This window comes from Canis lupus, chromosome 21, assembly GCF_048164855.1.
Source record: "Canis lupus baileyi chromosome 21, mCanLup2.hap1, whole genome shotgun sequence".
Lineage (NCBI taxonomy): Eukaryota > Metazoa > Chordata > Mammalia > Carnivora > Canidae > Canis > Canis lupus.
In genome coordinates this window covers 48335677-48354689 of record NC_132858.1, presented here as the reverse complement: position 1 = coordinate 48354689, position 19013 = coordinate 48335677, and the positions used below count along the sequence as shown (strand labels likewise).

Below are 19013 nucleotides of genomic sequence, written 5' to 3'. Positions count from 1 at the left end.
CTCATTCTTATTATGGCATGGGCCTGTATTTCATCTTTTTTTATGGCTGAATAATATTCCATTATGTGGATCTACCACATTTATCTATCTATCCATTCATTGGTTGGTAGACATTTGGGTTGTCTCCATTTGGGGGCTATTAAGAATAATGCTGCTATGAACATCTGTGTACAAGCTTCTATGTGGATGTATGGTTCCACTTCTCCTGGGTATGCACCTAGGAGTGAAATTTTTTTTAATAAATTTATTTTTTATTGGTGTTCAATCTACCAACATACAGAATAACACCCAGTGCTCATCCCCTCAAGTGCCCCCCTCAGTGCCCATCACCCATTCACCCCCACCCCCCAACCTCCTCCCCTTCCATCACCCCTAGTTGGTTTCCCAGAGTCAGGAGTCTTTATGTTCTGTCTCCCTTTCTGGTATTTCCCACACATTTCTTCTCCCTTCCCTTATATTCCCTTTCACTATTATTTATATTCCCCAAATGAATGAGACCATATAATGTTTGTTCTTCTCCGATTGACTTACTTCACTCAGCATAATAGTTCCATCCACGTTGAAGCAAATGGTGGGTATTTGTCGTTTCTAATGGCTGAGTAATATTCCATTGTATACATAAACCACATCTTCTTTATCCATTCATCTTTCGATGGACACCGAGGCTCCTTCCACAGTTTGGCTATTGTCCTAGGAGTGAAATTGCTAGGTCATTGGTAATTCTCTTTTTAGCTTTCTGAGAAATTGCCACACTGCCTTTCACAGCAGTGGCGCCATTTACATTCCCACCAGGAGTGAATGAAGGTTCCAGTTCTCACCAATACTTATTATTTTCTTTCTTTCTCTTTAAAAGATGACAGCCATCCTTGTGGGTATCTCTCTGTGCTCTCTCCTCAGTGGTATCTCACTGGAGGTTTCGTTTATATTTCCCTAGTGACTAAAGATTGTGGACATCTTTTCATGTGCTTATTGGCCATTTGTGTATCTTTTTTGGAGAAATGTCTAAATCCTTTGTGCATTTTAAAACTAGGTTGTTTTTCTTTTTATTTGCAATTGTTTGGCTTTTGTGTATTCTGGATATTAGATCCTTATCAGATATACATTTTTCAAATCTTTTCCTTAATTATGTGGATGGTAATTGTTATGGATGATTTATAATTATGGATCTAGACATATAATGGATCTAGACAGTGTAGTATATGTATTATTTTTGTCTACACAATATTTCTTCTTTCCCTCTCTTTATCTGACAACACTCTCCTTTCCTATTCCATCTATGAGTTTCTAGCCAGTCTTCCTTCCCTGGTCAGTGCCCCATCCCCTCATGTTCAGGATGGGCATGTGATCCAACTAAAACCCATTCTGCAATGGAGGGATTTTTCACTCTAATTGGAGGTTAAAGATTCTTTCCCTCTCTGTTGGCAGACCTGAGGGTATGTAACAACAGAACTACTTTCTTCATGTTCTACAAAAGGCACAAAGCCCTTTGGCAGTTAGCATGAAATCCACAAGCAGAGAAGCAAAGCAGACACAGACAGAGCTGTGGTTGTGTCCAGATCCCTTTCCTCTTGTCCCCAGCTATACCCTTGCCTTTCCTTGTTATGGGAGCAAGTAAAGTCTTTTTTTGGCTTGATTGAGTTAGAGTTTGACTTCTGTCACTTGAAATGTAATACTTCCTGACTAATGCAGTTAGCGTACAGCTTATCAAAGATTTTACCAGCAAGTCTTGCATAGGGAGGGTTTGTAATACTTAGTCTGTGGGAAGAAATGCAAGGAAAATATAACTGGGTCAACTTTGGGAAAATACAGACTAACACATATGGGTAAACAGGATAAAAATGTTGGAGTTTATGGGAAAGAGACTTGTAGGGGAAAGAGTCATTCCAAAGTAGTTGCAGTGAATGGCAGATGACAGTGAATCATAATGTATGAATCGATGATATAAAATGACAAGTAAAACCACCTTTGAGGTAGGGAAGAGACGACAGTGAAAGGTATTGTGAGTCACTGACATTCATGTCCAACATACTCTGCAGAGCCCTCCGCGGAGACCACTCATCAGAACCAGCTGGCTTGGGGCCCACGCGAATGTGCCTGTGTTTTCTCCATCTCCCTTCTGTGTCATCTCTCTGTACCTTTCTCTGTTCTTCCACCTTCCCCTTGCAGTCTGTCTTTTGGTCCCTTTGTTTTAAAGAATGAAATGACCATATAGATATTAGGAGTCTCTATGAGTGAGATTTGGAATTTTAGTGACAAAACAACCACCATCACCACCACCAGAGAGAGAGAGAATCATTTACAAAGCACATAGACAGCAAACAGTGGGTTCTACTTTGGTACTGTTTTCCATGATACAACTTGAGGACTGTTTCTGACTTCCAGTCTTGCTGCCTCTCAGAGTTCCTTATTTTTCCTCACTGAGATTTTAATTCAGGTGTGGCCAATGACTTTGGGCAACCAGGCAGGTGAATAATGAAAAGAAAAAAAAAAAAGAAAAAAGAATGGAGAGAGAAAAATTTAAAAACACCAGAGGTTACCCTGTGATATTTTAACTTGCCAATAAGGAAAGAGTCTAAGGCACTGAAAATCTACGATAAATCTTATATAAGTGTTAAATATTATTCTAGTGCTTTTTGCATAGTTTGTGCTTCCGGGGTGACCTCCATTCCAACCTGAGAGGAACCTGGTCCTCTCTCCTCAACTGAAAGTATTTAATATCCATGTCTTTTGAATTGGAGTACATCTTGAGAAAAAAAACAGATGGACCATATCCATGTGGTTTTCATGGTGTACTACTTATTTTGTTGCTGTGTTAAGAAATTACACCAGAAATAAGTAGCGTACAACATCAGGCGTGTCATCTCAGCTGCTGCAGATCATCGATTAGGCCATAGCTTAGCTGGTTGATTCTGGCCCAGGGTTTCTCAGGGGGGACGGTCAAGGTGTCTTCCAGGCTGCCGGTCATCTGAAGACTTGAATGTGGCTGGAGGATCGGCTCCCAAACTTACTCAGGAGACTGTTGTCAGGAGGCCTCTGTTCCTGATGCAGGACTATCCACGAGTTAGCTAGAGCATCCTCCCAATATGGCAGCTGGTTTCCCCCACAGCAAGTGATCCAAAAAAGAGCAAGAAGAAAGCTGAAATTGCTTTCGTGATCTATCATCAGAAATCATTCTCCATTTCTGCCTCGCTTTCTTGTCTGCATGAGCTCATCTTTAAGGAGGGCAGGCTATTAAACTTCCCAACTCCAGAAGAGAGGAGTGTCAGAAATTTGTGGAAATAGTTTAAGACCACCACAGGTAGTAAATAGTAAAGATAGTTATAATGGAAATACTAAGGTGGCAAATAATATTAATTTAGTAGACTAAAAGAATAAAAAGAGAGCAGGCTTTGATTAACAGAACAGGCTGATGGAAATGAAGGAATAATTATATCTCTATTTAAAGACTATGACAAATGGTATAGGCTACACAAGCTATTTTCAGGGCTTCTTCCTCAAATCAGTGTAAGGAATTATTTCATGGAAGAATTTTCTTGTTTAAAATAACTAAATAGTGCTAATATCTTACTGTGCAATGGTCTCCTGCTCCAAGCCTTTCAGCGAACAGTCCTACACCCCAAGGGCAAAAACTTTAGTCCTTGTGTTGATACTTTATAATAACTTAACCCCACATCTCCAAGTGGTATGTCTTTACCATGATTTTCTGGTTTATCAATTTGAGACATTTTCTATTCATTAATTGCTATGATTGATGAAGATCTAGCTTACTTATACGTTAGCCTTACTTAATTCCTTGGTCTTTCCTATATATTGTCGAGATCTTCTCACCAACAGAATCAGAACTGGTATTTGATCACTTAACTGAAAAAAGCAGGTATTCATAAAAATTACATGCAGAATTTCTTAAGTATTTAATTTTAACTGAAAACAAATGATCTTTTGATGTAAGGTCAAGGACTTGTCCTTGCAAAAAACTCAAACTCAGGACACATCTTCTATGATGATTTCTAGTTTTGGTTTCTTTAAAGTGGTGCAAAAATTAAAACCATTTGTAAGGCAAACTGAGTAGAGAATTACTCTAGAGCTTGAGTTTCCACTCCCACCCCGCCGCCTCAGTAATTAACAATTGTCTCAGAATTTTAAGAATATTTTTAGTGATTTGTATTATCAAATTTTTCAACTTTACTTCATTAGAAACAAAGAACTCTTTGTTAATACCCTTATTTAATTAGTTTTTGTAACACATAGCAAAATCAAAGAATTTTTGTAATAAACACAGTTAGAATAAACAGGTTTGGAATCAACCCAGAGACTTTGGAAAAGCATAGAGGTCCCCAGTGGGAGCCTAAGCACGCAGCACCGGGACTCACCCGCTATTCCTGTTTCTCCTGTCCTGGTGGGCATGCATTAAGCTGACTGAGGTTGCAGGCCAGGACCTGCTCCCACTGTTTGTGCATATGTACTGATTTAAAATTCCTAACAGTTCTAATATGTAACTCCCAGTATTATCCCTATCAGAAAAATAATCTGAAATTTGGAAATACCCAGAAGGCATCATGAGGTGTTCCTTCAGTTCAGCACTGAGTATGACGTTCTATTAACTGGGATATTTCACAAATATGCAAGGACAGAGGTTAATGTATAGATTTTTTTTTTGCCTGATAGAAATGTAGATAATTTTGAAAGAAGAAATAACCCGAAAGTTTATGGTTTGTGGCTGTGTTGGACATTACTAATTTTATGTTTACTCCAGCAATCTTATTCTATTATTATAGTCATTAAACTGTGTGTATGTGTGTGTGTGTGTGTGTGTGTGTGTGTATCTTCAAATTCTCTTTGAACTGGTTTGATATCTTACTGCTTTACTCCTTATTTAATGAGCTCGATAAAGTTTTAACTCACGTTCATTTCATAATTGTACAAGACTCATGATTTGGTCTTCCTGAAAATTATACTGTAACATCCTCATTTTACAGATGAAGATAATAAGGTAAAGAATGGTAAATCCTTGTCCAAAGAAACACAGTGTTAGAAAATGATATACTAAGGGCTGTACTCAATGCACATGAGAATTAATCAGTATAATTTGCAGATGGAATGGAGGGTGTCAGTTAATCTGGCAAGTCAATTATATTGAGGCCAGTTAAGAGAACATCTATTGTAATCAAATTACTATTTTTACTTAAATCCATAAATGGTATTTATAGTAATATGACTATGAAAACATTACTTGCTCCACACCCAACTGGTTATATTTCCTGTAATGTACGACTTCTTTGCTTCTCTTGGAATTTGCAGTTGTCTTTGTTTTTAATTTTGCATTGTTTCCTATTATTGTTGAGTCACAGACAAATATTTCTAAGGAGCTAGAGTACCCAACAAGCAAAAGCAATACCTCAGTAAACAAAATAAGCAAAGCTTCTAAGTTTATGGATCTCTAGTGAGGGAAGCAAACAACAATCACAACAGGGCACAGTTTGTTCAAAAGTAAACATGTTTCAGAGCAGAAGAATAAAGCAGGATAAGGGACATGCCAGATTGGAGGGAATGCAATTTTAAATAGGGAGAAGTAAAATATTGACTATAGACCTGAAAGAAATAAGGAAGAAAGCCATGCAGAGGACTGCATGGGGAATAGTGGTCTAGGCAGGGGGGGACAGCCAGCGTGAGGCCAGCGTGAGGGTGAGCCTAGTATGTTCAGGGAACACCAAGGAGGTCAATGGGGCTGAAGCAGATTCAGTAAAGGAGACAGTATGAGAAGGCGGCTTGCAGCAATACTTAAGGGCCTTTTGCTAGGCTGAATTACTTACCCTATCCTGTACCCAGTCCTTTGCCATGTGACCTTACTGCCCTTCCAGGTGGAGGTTGAATGTACTTCTCTGTTTCCTAAGTCCTGGGTCAGCTGTGTGACTTTGGCCAATGCAGTGGAGATGGACCTGAATACACTGGTTCAAGTCTGGGCCTAAGAGACGTCATATGCTTCTGTTTGCCCTCTTGTGCTTCTGCCATCATTTTGAGAAGAATTTCCCCCAAGTCTGCTGGTCCTTCAAATTTGTCATGAGAGTGAGCAGACGTATGCCCAACTCACAGGGAGGAGCCCTGCCCAGCCAGCACTGCAGCTTGATGGGGATCTACACTGAGAGCCCAGCCCCGGTCAGCCAAGCCACAGTACATCTACAGACCCATGAACAAGACAATACGTATTTATTACTGTAAAGTGTCATGGAGTTGTTTGTCACACAGCATTATTGAATGTATTTTGGTGGTAGCCCCAATACTTTGTTAACAGTTTGGGTCGGGGTGTGAGAGAGAAAGAGGATTTATGGATGACATCAAGACTTGGCCTGAGAATCTAGAAGGATAAAGTCTGTGTTAACTGTGATGGGAAAGACTGCAGTGAGGCTGCCTTGGTGTCAGGGACAACATGTGATTTGATTTAGACATATTGATATTTAGAAATCTATTGGGAATTTGTGCTTCTGTTAAAGTGGAATAAGTAATCCAAACCAACCTGTCACTAGAGACATCTTTTAAAACTTGACGAAATATTAATAAAATATGCTTGAAGGCACAGATGGGAAAATTAGGTAATGAAGAAACCTTGAATGACAGCCCCACACAGCAAGACTAAAAGTAAATTGAAGCAGCCTGGTCTTTGCACAGATTACAACCTCAGATCCTCTCAACTTCTGATACTGCAGTCCAGTGATCCTGACAGCAGCAAATGCAAATGTTCTCTAGACCTGAATGTATTCTTTTAAAAATAATTTGCAAATACAATTTCCTATATGAAAAAATAACCAGGAATACTCAGAAATAAGACAAAAGACAACACACATAAAATTCAGCAGAAACAATGGGCAGTAGGAAAAGATAAAGGATCACAGACAAGGAGGCTACTGAATCCTGAAGTTTTATAACTGTGCTTCTGAGGAAATCTTGGCTGAACTTGTTAGCACATAACTGGAAAGTGTAAAAGTTAATAAAGAGAAAATAAACAATGGAAAAATACATTAACTGAAATTTAGATCTCAGTGGATGAATTTCAAAGCATTTTAGACACAAAATAAGAAAGAACTTGTGAACCGGAAGATAAAGAAGACAAAAATACTCAGCACTACTGACAGAAAAAGGATGGAAGGTAGAAGGTCAAATTTTATGGGGAATTGAGTGAGAAAATCTTACATATGAGTAACTGGAGTCCAGGAAAAGAGAAAAACCGTGGTGCAGAATATGTATTTAGATAAAGGTGAGGAATATTCTGAAACTAACTAAAGACTAGTAGTACACTCACATAAATTACGTAGTTCTTTGAGCCCGACCCCTCTCACTCAGCATGTTTTTTTACTATTTGTCCATGCTATCCATGAATTAGTAGTTCTCTCCTTCCTTTCTCTCTCTCTCTTTCTTTCTTTCTTTCTTTCTTTCTTTCTTTCTTTCTTTCTTTCTTTCTTTCTTTCTTTCTTCTTTTCTTCTTTTTTCTTTCTTTCTTTCTTTCTTTCTTTCTTTCTTTCTTTCTTTCTTTCTTTCATCTTTTCTTTCTTTCTTTCTTTAAATATTTTTGTTTATTTATCTGAGAAAGAGTGAGAGCAAGAGAGATCACAGAAGGAGAAGGAGAAGCAGACTTGTTCCTGAGCAGGGAGCCGGAAGTGGGACTTGATCCCAGAACCCTGGCAGGGTTAACTTAACTGACTGAGGCACCCAGGCAGACACTTAACTGACTGAGGCACCCAGGCTCCACTCCAGTAGTTTGTTTCTTTTTAATGCCGAATATTATCCCATTGTATGAACACACTAAGGTCTATTAATGGTTTCCCCAGTTGATGGGCTTTTGAATTACTTCCAGTTTTTCGTGATTACAAAGTGGCTACAATCATGTATAGGCTTCTGTGAGAATATTTATTTTCATCTTTCTCAAGGAAATGCTTAGGAATGGGATTGCCAGTACATATGCTACATGTATACTTCACTTTATAAAAAATTGCCAAACTGTTTCCAAAGCAGTTGTAGCAATTCGTTATTCTGTATCCTCTCCAATAGTCTCTTGCCAGATTATTTGTTTGTTTATATTATAGCCATTCTAATTAGTCTGTAGTAGTGTCCTATCATGGTTTTAATTTGTAATTTCCTTCATGATTAATGGTGTTGAGTATCTCTGCATGTGCTTATTTGACGCCCATTTGTCTTCTTTGATGAAATCTTTGCTTAAATGTTTTCTCCATTATTAAAAAAGTTAGCTTCTTAAATCTGTATTTTTGAGCTACAAGTGTGCTTTTTCAGGCCTCTGTTTGTAAATGTTTTCTGTCTGTGGCTTACCTACATCAATCAGCTATTGCTGCATAACAAAACCCCACAAAATCCTAGTAATCTATAATGTAGCATTATTCTCTTGCATGAGGGTTGGCTAATCTCTGCTGGGCTCTCAGTTATAGGCTCTAGCTGTATGTTGGTTTTTTATTTTCTGCACATGCTCCTATTCTTCTTGAACTAGTGTGCTAACCTAGGGTATAAGAGAGCAAGCAGGAACATATAAAGCCTCTTGGGAGAAATAAGAAGTAGTGGATATGGATTTTTTATTTTAGAGTTATGAATACGTTCTAAAATTAATGTGATGATGGATCTGAAATGAACTAAATACCATCAAATTAACTAAAGATCATTAAATCATACCATTTAAATTGGTGAATTGTATGTCATACACATTATATTTCAATAAAGGCATTTAGAAAATAAAAGGAAAGGAAAATCAGATTGTAATAAACACTTCCCCTTCTAAAAGTGTATTGGGCATGATGATTATTTAAAGAAATATTATTTTTCTTTAACTATTGATTCTGTCTTCTTTTTTCCTAAGGAAATAAAACTTTAAAAGTAGAAAGAAATAGAGAAAGAAGAAAGAAGAAAGAAGAAAGAAAGAAAGAAAGAAAGAAAGAAAGAAAGAAAGAAAAAGAGAGAAAGAAAAAGAAGAAAGAAAGAAAAAGAAAGAAAGGAAAAGAAAGAAAGAAAGAAAGAAAGAAAGAAAGAAAGAAAGAAAGAAAGAAAGAAAATAAATCTCTTAAGGTTTAGGCTTGGAACTGGCACATTGTTACCTCTATCCACATTCCATTGGCCAACACTCATCCCATGGCCAAAGTTAATGGTCCAGGAAATATACTCTACCTTAGTGGGACTGGTTGACAAAAAGCATGGATATAGGGAGGGCTAAAAGCATGAACATGATAATTCTACCATTATATAAATGCTTAGACATTAAAATTTTAAAGAAAGTCAAGGAAGTCAATCAAAAATCAGGTCAATGGTTACCTTGGGGGTGGATGGCAGGGACTGGGAGAAATACAAAGAGCCGGGCAGGGCACTCCTTCTATTATGGACTGTTGCACTTTGTGAATTGTTCTATTGTAACAATTTCATATTGTCTTCAATTTCTTGTTAGATTATCTGTTTGCTTCTTTTTCCCTCTCTTAGGTTTATGTTCCAAAAAATTCTTTCCACATTTTCTCCAATTTTTCACTTAGGCTTACTTATATTCAGAGAAGTTCAAAGACCTTTTAAAACCATTTCTCTGAAAACAAAACAATGTTTCTGGGATCCTCCCTTAAACTTTAATCTCCTACTGTCAAAAACATATTTGTCTATTCTTTCTACAATAATTTCTGAAGGCCTGCTCTTTATTTAGCAACTATGATGTTAAACAGGATTTAATAAAAGATGAAAAGGATACCATGAACTGCATTTTAGAGTCTTAGGATTCAATTGAATAGACACCTCATAACACCTAGGAAATAGTTACCTAGTAATGCTCTGGAGTAGAGAGACAGAAAAGGGGAAAACATAACATCCCATACCGAATTAGCCCTTAGTTCAGAGTTCTTCATATTGACTGCGCATTAAGATTACTTGAGGAACTTTGAAATGAGTGATGCAGAGCACCCCCTGCAGAGATGCCTATGGAATTGATTTGGGGGCAAAGACTCTGGAATGGAAAATACTACTCTCAGCATGCAAGTATGTGGGTACCTCCCAGAATTCAGAATCACCAGCTTCTTTATTTTGTAGAGTACAGATATTAAAATACCAACAAAAACTCATCATCAATAGTCACCGCTATCTTACTGAAAATATATATGACCACTAAAACATAGTCCATTATTAAGCTTTTAAATGAAATAAATCTAGCTTTACAAATTCCTTCAAGTGCCATTACATTACTTTATCTCTCATTGCATTGCAAACAACCACAAATTCTGTCATGAGTCATCGCCCATTAGTAGAGAGACACTTGAGCAAATTTGGAACCAGATAAACTATCAGTTACTCTCTTGGATCACAAGTACCAAAGTTTTTGTGAAGACAAGGGTTTGCTCCCCCCTTCTGCATTCCATGAGGTTTTGAAAATGAGGCCACCCTCTCTTACCTTTCCCCTGCACTTCTAACATGGACATCTTGCAAACAGCTGGGAGTGGTGAGCAAGCACACATTGATTCTCAGAGCACAACATCCTTTTGTAAAGTTTCAAATAATAACTATGTCATCTATGACATATCTCTTTGAGGGAATAGCATTACTGCATTACTGATTGACCTATTTTAATGTGAATTTAGTAAAAATCTTTGTGAGTACTAATATATGTGTGGCTAGGTTCCAATGGAAGCTAACTAGTGAGGAGGAGCAGCCTTTGCTCTCTTGCTGTTTCTGTGTTCTTGGCTTTCTGAATATTTCATCCTGTGGCAAATGTTGATATGATGACGTCATCAGGAGACAATGAGTGACCATCTGGGCTGAAGGAAATCAAAAATCACTATACGTGAATACAAAGTGGTATAACCATTCGGGAAAAAGGTATAGAGGTTCTAGAAAAGATTAAAAATTAAAAATTGAAGTATGACCCAGGATTCCACTTCTGGGAATGTATCTGAAGGAAACAATATTACTATCTTGAGATATCTAAACCCTCCTGTTAATTGCAGCATTATTCACATATTCATAATAGCCCAGAAATGGGAATAACTCTGCCAACAGATGAATGGATAAAGAAAATGTGATATATATATATATTACATTTATTTTATATATATAATACATTTATTTTATATACATATGAAACAAAATGTTATTCATAAAAAAGAAAGAAATCTTGCCATTTACAGCAACATGAATGGAACTAGAGGGTACTATGCTAAGTAAAATAAATCAATCAGGGAAAGACAGATACCATATGATATCATTTATACGTGGAATCTAAAAACATGGAACTCATAGAAACAGAAAGTAGAATGTTGGTTGCCAGGGGCTTAGGGGTCAGGGAAATGGGAGATGTTGGACAAAGGGTCAAACTTTCAATTATAAGATGAGTAAGTTCTAGAGATCTAATATACAGCCTGGCGACCATAGTTAATAATACCGTACCCTATATGTAAAAATTGCTAAGAGACTAGATCTTAAAAGTTCTCTTCATAACAACAACAACAAAAAACGTACCTGTGTGAAGTAATAAGTATTGATTAAACTTATCATGGTGATCATTTCACCCTAAATGATATCAACTCATTATGTTGTTCACCTTAAACCAATGCGATGTTACCTGTCACTTATAGCTCAATAGAACTGGGGGTGAGGGGAGTCCTTGTAGCCTCTTTGTTCCATCTTTGATGGAGATAATGGGTCATGGACAGAGTATGCTATTAAGTTAAAAAAAACAAGACAAAATAGTACTTAAAAGGCAAATTCCTCAGGGAGAACATAAAAGAGAAACAAATGTGGATTGTTTGATCACCAGCTTCCTGTCAAAGCTGACATCTGCAATTTTGGACATTTCACAGCTTCCTCCTCAATTTAGTTGCCAGCTACTGTGTTTTGGTGACTTTGTTTCTAGTTTTTCAGAAGCCTTGGCTTAGTTCTCTTGTTCTGATCTTTGTTGGACTGGGAGGTAAAGATAATAATTTTTCTTGTATAACGGTAATCATCAAGAATTTCTGAAAAATATAGCCTCAATGGATTTTTGTATTCAGGCATGAAAATAGCAAAGTAGTTTATTTTCTACACATGTCAGGCACACTAAATCACCTCCTACTGTTTGTTAAATTTTCAGTGAACACCAAGAGAAAAAAATATTTTTTTTTCTGGCAAGGTCCTTGAAATACAGAGTTGTGATAAAATTTTCAGGTTAACTTGAAAAAGGAGGGAGGAACGTTGTCATTCTCACTGGGCCTTGGACACGAGGCTTCCTGGATGGATGCCTCCTTTGCTCTGATGGGAGGAGGTGTGGGGACCTTGGACTTGGTTGCAAAGAGAGGTTGTTGAAGTTCCATTTGATAAAGTATCCTTAGAGAAAATAGCAAAATACTTTATTTAGGGAGAAAATTTTTTCTTTTAATCTTTGGCATACAACTATCACAGGAGAAGCAGCAGCTCGTAATGTTAAGTATCGCCAAATCCTGGCAGGGCCCCCGGTCATATTTCTGGTATGTTCTTGCAGAGTATTGAAGGAACAAGACATCCAGACAATGATGGGATAAAGACATGGGTCCCAGGTCATGAAAGTGCTCACAGCTTCTGACCTAAGACAGGTTTTCTGTTTCCCTCGATGACCACCTTTTGATTCTGCTTTGAGTCCCGCTACATCTCTATATTTGACCTCATGACTCAGTTTTTACCTCACTGATCTTCTGATCTCAGACGTCCTGGCATTTTATTTTTATTTTGTTTTAAAAGATTTATTTATTTGACAGAATGAGAGAGAGAAAGAATGCACAAGCTGTGGGGAGCAGCAGAGGGTGAGGGAGAAGCAGGCTCCCCACTGAGCAGGGAGCCCGATGCGGGACTTGATCCCAAGACACCGGGATCATGACCTGAGCTGAAGACAGATGCTTAGCCAACAGAGCCAAGTCGGTTTTAAATTTTTAAAATCTAGCTACAGTTGCAGGGTGATTATGAAAATACCCTTCTGGGGATTCCTCCCATTTAATCTCAGTAGTATTTCTCCAGAAAAGATTGTCCGCATTGGAGCGGAATTTGTAGAGTCCAAGGTGAGACACATGTTTAAACGAGGTTTGTGCAACTTTCAACAACAGCTGGTCAATAAGTACAACGCGGCCACCATCATAACGATGTATTGGACATGTTTACCGTCCAAGTGCAAGAGGGTGGAACGTATTCTTTTCTGTCACAACTGTCCCCTTCGCAGAGTTAATTAAAAGGACTGGATTCCATGTTGACTCCTGAGAATGAGTTACCATCACCAGGGCCACCCCCACAATCCGTCATACCCTCCCAGGGAGAAGCCCCCCACCCCCCGCCACAGGACACCGACAATGGTCATTGGAACTGAAGCACCTACCAGGGGTTTTGGCTGCTGGATCCGGTGCTGAGTCATGGCAGGTGAAGTCATCAGGTGCCCCCACCTTCCCCAATTCGTTTGCTTTCATTCATGCACAGGAGGTTTTATCCTTGTACCTGGGAAGGGGCAGGACATGATGTTCTTTGCAGCCTGAACGAGAGGAGGATGAAGCAGACAGCTGTTTTACAACCATGCTGAGTTTCTTTGCAGAGATGGGGTGAGGTTGGGTTGGGGCAGCTTAGAAGCTGATAAACTGTTTTCAAAGTACATTTTTTGGTGAGGTTTTGGGAATAAAAATCACCTTCTGGGACTGAGGAGAAAAACAGGGACGGGGCTGGTGCGGGAGTGAGTTCAGGGAGGCCACTCTCCCATCCTAATGAAATCTAATGGTGAGCTGATGCCCCCAGGAGCCAATGAGGAGCCTCCCTCAGACAAGTTGAAGGCTGCAGAGGCTGAGTGTTGACAGCCAGAGCTGAGATGGAAAATAAGGGGCCACTGCTTGAAGGCAGCAGATGACCCAAAGGCATCACTTGAGGGCTCCCAGAAGTAACCATTGCAAGGTAAGATCTCACTCAGCAGGGGTGTGTGTTTGTGGGGGTGTCAGATGGAGGAAGACTTGGAGCCATTGGAATTTGGGCATAAATATGAATCTGATCCTATTTGTATCCACAGTGATCAGATGACGTTAGGGTTACAAGTTCATATTTATTGAAATGAGTTCCTTTTTTTCCAGTTTTATTGAGAAATAATTGACGTATTCCTGTATACGTTGAACGCATACAGCATGATGGTATGATTTACATATATTGTGAAATGAATACAATGAATAGGTTCAGCTGACATCCATCTTATACAAACACAATAAAAAGACCAAAAAAAAAAAAAAAAAAGAAAAGAAAAGAAAAAAGAAAAAGGAGAAAAGATTTCTCCTTGTGATGAGAACTCTCAGGATTTACACTCTTAAGAAGTTTCTTACATGTCATACCCACGTTTGCTACAGGCATCATGTCTTATGCTACACCCCTGGCACTTAGCTATCCATAACTGGGATTTTGTACCTTTTGACAACCTCCCTCCAATTCCACCTCCCCAGACTCTCGGCATCTCTGCCTCTGGTAATCACAAGTCTGATCTTCTGGTCTCTTTGCTATGCATTTTTGTTTGTTTCTTTTAGATTCCATGTATAAGTAGGATCATACAGTATTTATGTTTCTCTGTCTGGCTTCTCTCAGCATAATGCCTTCAAGTTCCATCCATGTGGTCACAAATGGAAGGCTATTTTTTAATCACCAAATACTATTCCATCCAGTGTGCATGCGTGTATGTGTGTGTATCTCACAACGTTATCCATTCATCACTGATGGACACTTGGGTTGCTTCTGTGTCCTGACTATTATAAATAATGCTGCTTTGAACATGGTGGTACAGATAACTTTTCAAGAGAGTAATTTCATTTCCTTCAGATATATTTCCAGAAGTGGAATTGCTGGACCATATGGTAGTCCTATTTTTAATTTTTTGAGGAATCTCCATAGTGGCTGCACCAATTTATAATCCCATGAACAGTGCCCAAGGGTTCCCTTTTCTTCACATCCTCACCAGCATTTGTTGTATCAGCATGTTTTTTATGATAGCCATTCTGACAGGGGTGAGGTGGTATCTCGTTGTGGTTTTGATGTGCATTTCCCGGATGATGAGTGACGTTTAGCATCTCTTCAAGTGTCTGTTAGCCATCTGGATGTCTTCTGTTCAGGTCCTTTGCCCATTTTAAAAATTAGGTTAATTGATTTTCTGCTTTTGAGTTGCATGAATTCTTTATATATTTTGGATATTAACCCCTTAACAGATATGTGCTTCCCGAATATTTTTTTCCCATTCCGTAGGGTTGTCTTTTCACATTGTTGATGTTTTCTCTTACTGTACAGAAGCTTTTTTATTTGATGTAGTCCCACTTGTTTATTTTTTATTTTGTTGCTTGTGCCTTAGTGTCCAGATGATTCAAAATACCACTACCAAGACTCAAGTCAAGGAGCTTTATTCCTGCTTTCTTCTAGGAGTTTCAAGCTTTCAGATCTTACATGAATGAAGTTTTTAATTTATTTTGATTTAATTTTTGTGATCAGTGTGAGATATGGATCCACTTTCATTCTTTTACATGTGGATATCTAATTATTCCAGAGTCATTTGTTAAAGAAACTCTTTTCTCCACTGAGTATTGTTGGCCCCCTTGTCAATTATTAGTTGACTGTGTATGCCCTGGTTTATTTCTGGGCTCTTGATTCTGTTCCATTGGTCTATCTGTTTTTATTTCAGTACCATACTGAAATATTTGACGGTGATAACTTTATAGTATAGCATAGTCTGTAAGTGTGATTATCTCCTAATTTGTTCTTCTTCCTCAGGATCTCTCTGTCTACTTGGGGTATTCTGTGGTTCCACACAAATTTTAGGAGTGTTTTTTTCTACTTCTGTAAAAAATACCATTGGAATCTTGATAGGGATTCTATTAATACAGATGGATTTTGATGGTATTGACATTTTTACAATATTAATTTTCCAATCCATGAACATGGGATGCTTTCCATTTATTTGTATCTTCAGTTTCTCTTATCAGTGTCTTATAGTTTTCAAAATAGAGATTTTTCACCTTCATAATGAAATTCATTCCTAAGTATTTTATTGTTTTTGATGCTATCGTGAATGACATGTATTTCTTTTTTCTTTTTTCAGAAAATTTGTTGCTAATGTATAAAAATGCTATCAATTTTAGCATGTTAATTTTATATCCTGAAACTTTACTGAATTTACTGATTAGATATAACTTATTTCAGTTATTTGAGTCATTAGGGTTTTTTCTATGTATAATATCATATCATGGGGGAATCCCTGGGTGGCTCAGCGGTTTGGCACCTGCCTTCAGCCCAGGGCGTGATCCTGGAGACCCGGGATCAAGTCCCACATTGGGATCCCTGCATGGGGCGTGTTTCTCCCTCTGTCTGTGTCTCTGCCTCTCTCTCTGTCTCTTTCTTTCATGAATAAATAATGAAAAAAAGAAAAAGAAAAAAGAAAAAAGAAAGAAAATCATATCATCTGTAGAAGACAATTTTAGTTCTTCCAGTCTAATTCTGATATCTTTTATTTCTTTTTCTTGCCTGATCACTCTAGCTAGGACTTCTAGTACCATGTTGAAAAGAAATGAACAAACAAACACAAAAAAAGATGCCACCCATCTAATAATACGGTTGTAAGGATTAAATCATGAAAACATGATATCTGGACAAAAAATGTGTTAGGAAAAATTTATCCACTTATGAGAGAAACTAGATTGCAATGGTTTGAATAAGATGAGAGTTTATTTCCATTCCAAGCCCTAAAAAGTAGACTAACAGGGCTGGAAAGGCAGATCTGTGATGTCATCAGTGACCTTGGCTCTTTCCAACTCTCCCATCTGGCTTTCCCAAGGCTCCCTCATGGTCCAAAACAGCTTCTGGAGCTCCAGCAATCACACCCACGTTCCAAACAGGAATATGGAGAAGGAAAAATAAGTCTCTCCTTGTGAAAGAAACTTCCCAGAGTTCCTGCATCATTCTGCTACTTATACTGCAGAGGGCAGAACTTATTCATATAGAGGCATTGAGTCGTAAGGAGACTGAGAAATGTCTTTCACTCTAAGAGGTAATGAGTGTTCTGTTACTGAGGAAGAAGGAGAGAATGGAGAATGGGGGGCCACACACAGAAAACGAGCTTTGAGTCAGCCTTCTGGGATTCCAATCCCAGCGTCGCCAGCTACTAGCTGTGGGGAAGTTACTCAGCCTCTCTGTGCCTCAGTTTTCTTATCTGTCCAGTGGTGATAATAATATTCTATACCATGACACGTTATTACAGTGGCACATACAGAGCAGGGCATGTGGCACACAGTGAGGGAACTGTTATTACTTCCCGCTCCTTCCACAATTCTGCACCATACCCTTTGATGATACCTGAAAAATCAAAGAAGAAAATGAATTGGCCCAAGGCTATCTCTCCCCACATTGATTCTAGTGTCAGGTCCTCTCATTGGGCCCGAAGTCCTTTTGTTTGAGTCACTTTGATGACCCGTGCCACGATGGAGGAACGTGAGGTCCAGAAGACCACTTCTCTTCCAAAGGTCCTTTAAAGGACCTCATCCTTTCCAGCTGATGAACACTGAAATCACGTACCGCTTGCCACCTAGTGTGTGGAAGCCTGGCTTGCAGAGAACCAAGCAACAGAGGGGAAGGTGTGAAGATGTGGGGTGTGGGGCCCATGGGGCTTCCAAGAGGAGGGGCCACTGAAAATGTGGAGCCCAGGCTTGCTTTGCCTGCTCTGCAAATCCTACAGGTCACCATTAGGACAGGAAGGAGGTGGGGTGGGTTAGCTTGTTTATGGGAACTTCTCTCCTGGGGGCCGGCCTTGTGTGCTGGTGTGGACATGCATGCAGGGGCCAGAGTCATTCCAGCCGGCCTTGTGGCCCTGTGGATCTGTGGCTCTGTGGCCCTGTGGTTCCAGCTGGCCCTGTTGCCCTATGGCTCTGTGGCCCGGTGGCTCTGTAGCTCTGTTGCCCTGTGGCTCTGTGGCCCTGTGGTTCCAGCTGGCCTTGTGGCCCTGTGGCCCTGTGGTTCTGTGGTTCCAGCTGGCCCTGTGGCCCTGTGGCCCTGTGGTTCTGTGGTTCCAGCTGGCCTTGTGGCTCTGTGGCCCTGTGGCTCTGTGGTTCTGTGGCCCTTTGGCCTGGTGGCCCTGTGGCTCTGGCCCACAGCACTGCACTGGTCCTGGTCAGCGGTGTCGAGTCCACACGGAAGAGGGGCTCAGGCTGGGTTCTGCATGGGCTTTCTCTAATGGTAACTGAGCACAGCAGGAGAGGTTTGCCTGGGAGGTCTCTGTGACAGTTATTGAATATGTAGGTGAAGTTTGGTGGGGTCTGGAGGTGACAGCCAAGAACAAATTCTTGAGCCATCTTCGGTGCAAAATGATGGCTTTATTAAAGAATGTGGACAGGACCTGTGGGCAGAAAGAGCTGCTGCCTGCTGGTCCCTGCTGATCCCTGCCTTCCCCCAGCATCCCCTGCTGCCCCCTGCTGCTCCAGGATGGTGAGGCCATCGAGTGCATCCTGTGGGCTGGGGAGGTAGTAACAAGGGCAGCATGTCCACGTGTTAAGGGGACTCAGCGGGGCTGGAGGCCTTGCTTGCGCCGTCGCCCGTTCCCCCGGCAGCGGGACAGCAGCATCTCAGACAGCCGGGCTGTCCTGCAGGATGTCCCCTGCCCGCTGCCAGCTTGCCAATGGGCTGCAGGTCCCAAGGATGTTTGCTTCTACGCCCGGTTCCCTCCGTCCTGTTGCCCACACCGGGAGCCCTCGGGTCGCAGAGCTGCAGGATCAGCCCGGCTCAACCCACGGCTGCTCATGACACGTTGATGCCGCTTTCCACGTCTCGCTCAGTTTTCAATCTGTGAAATGAAAACCTTCCCACTTACAGCTGTGGACAGGTCCCTGAAGCAGGCAGAGGGACACTCGTCTGCGACTCAGCTGCCCGGCTGCTTATCCCTGAGGGCGAAAGGCAAGCTCAGCGCGAGCCCCAGGACCCTGGAAGTCTACTTTGACACATAAAACTTCCTCTAGAAATTTCCTTCCTTTCTAAACCCTCCAAGGCACGTGTTGGCAACC

The 19013-nt window shown here is 40.0% G+C and overlaps 1 long non-coding RNA gene across 1 annotated transcript in view; it reads right to left on the bottom strand.

The window, feature by feature from the left end:
• Nucleotides 1-13483, bottom strand: part of LOC140613160 (uncharacterized) — a 30719-nt gene extending 17236 nt beyond the window's left edge. The window contains exons 1-2 of the long non-coding RNA XR_012014322.1: nt 13337-13483; nt 532-690 (exon numbers count right to left, since the gene is read on the bottom strand). This is a non-coding gene — a long non-coding RNA (uncharacterized lncRNA). The remainder of the gene's footprint in view (nt 1-531; nt 691-13336) is intronic.
• Nucleotides 13484-19013: the final 5530 nt, after the last annotated feature.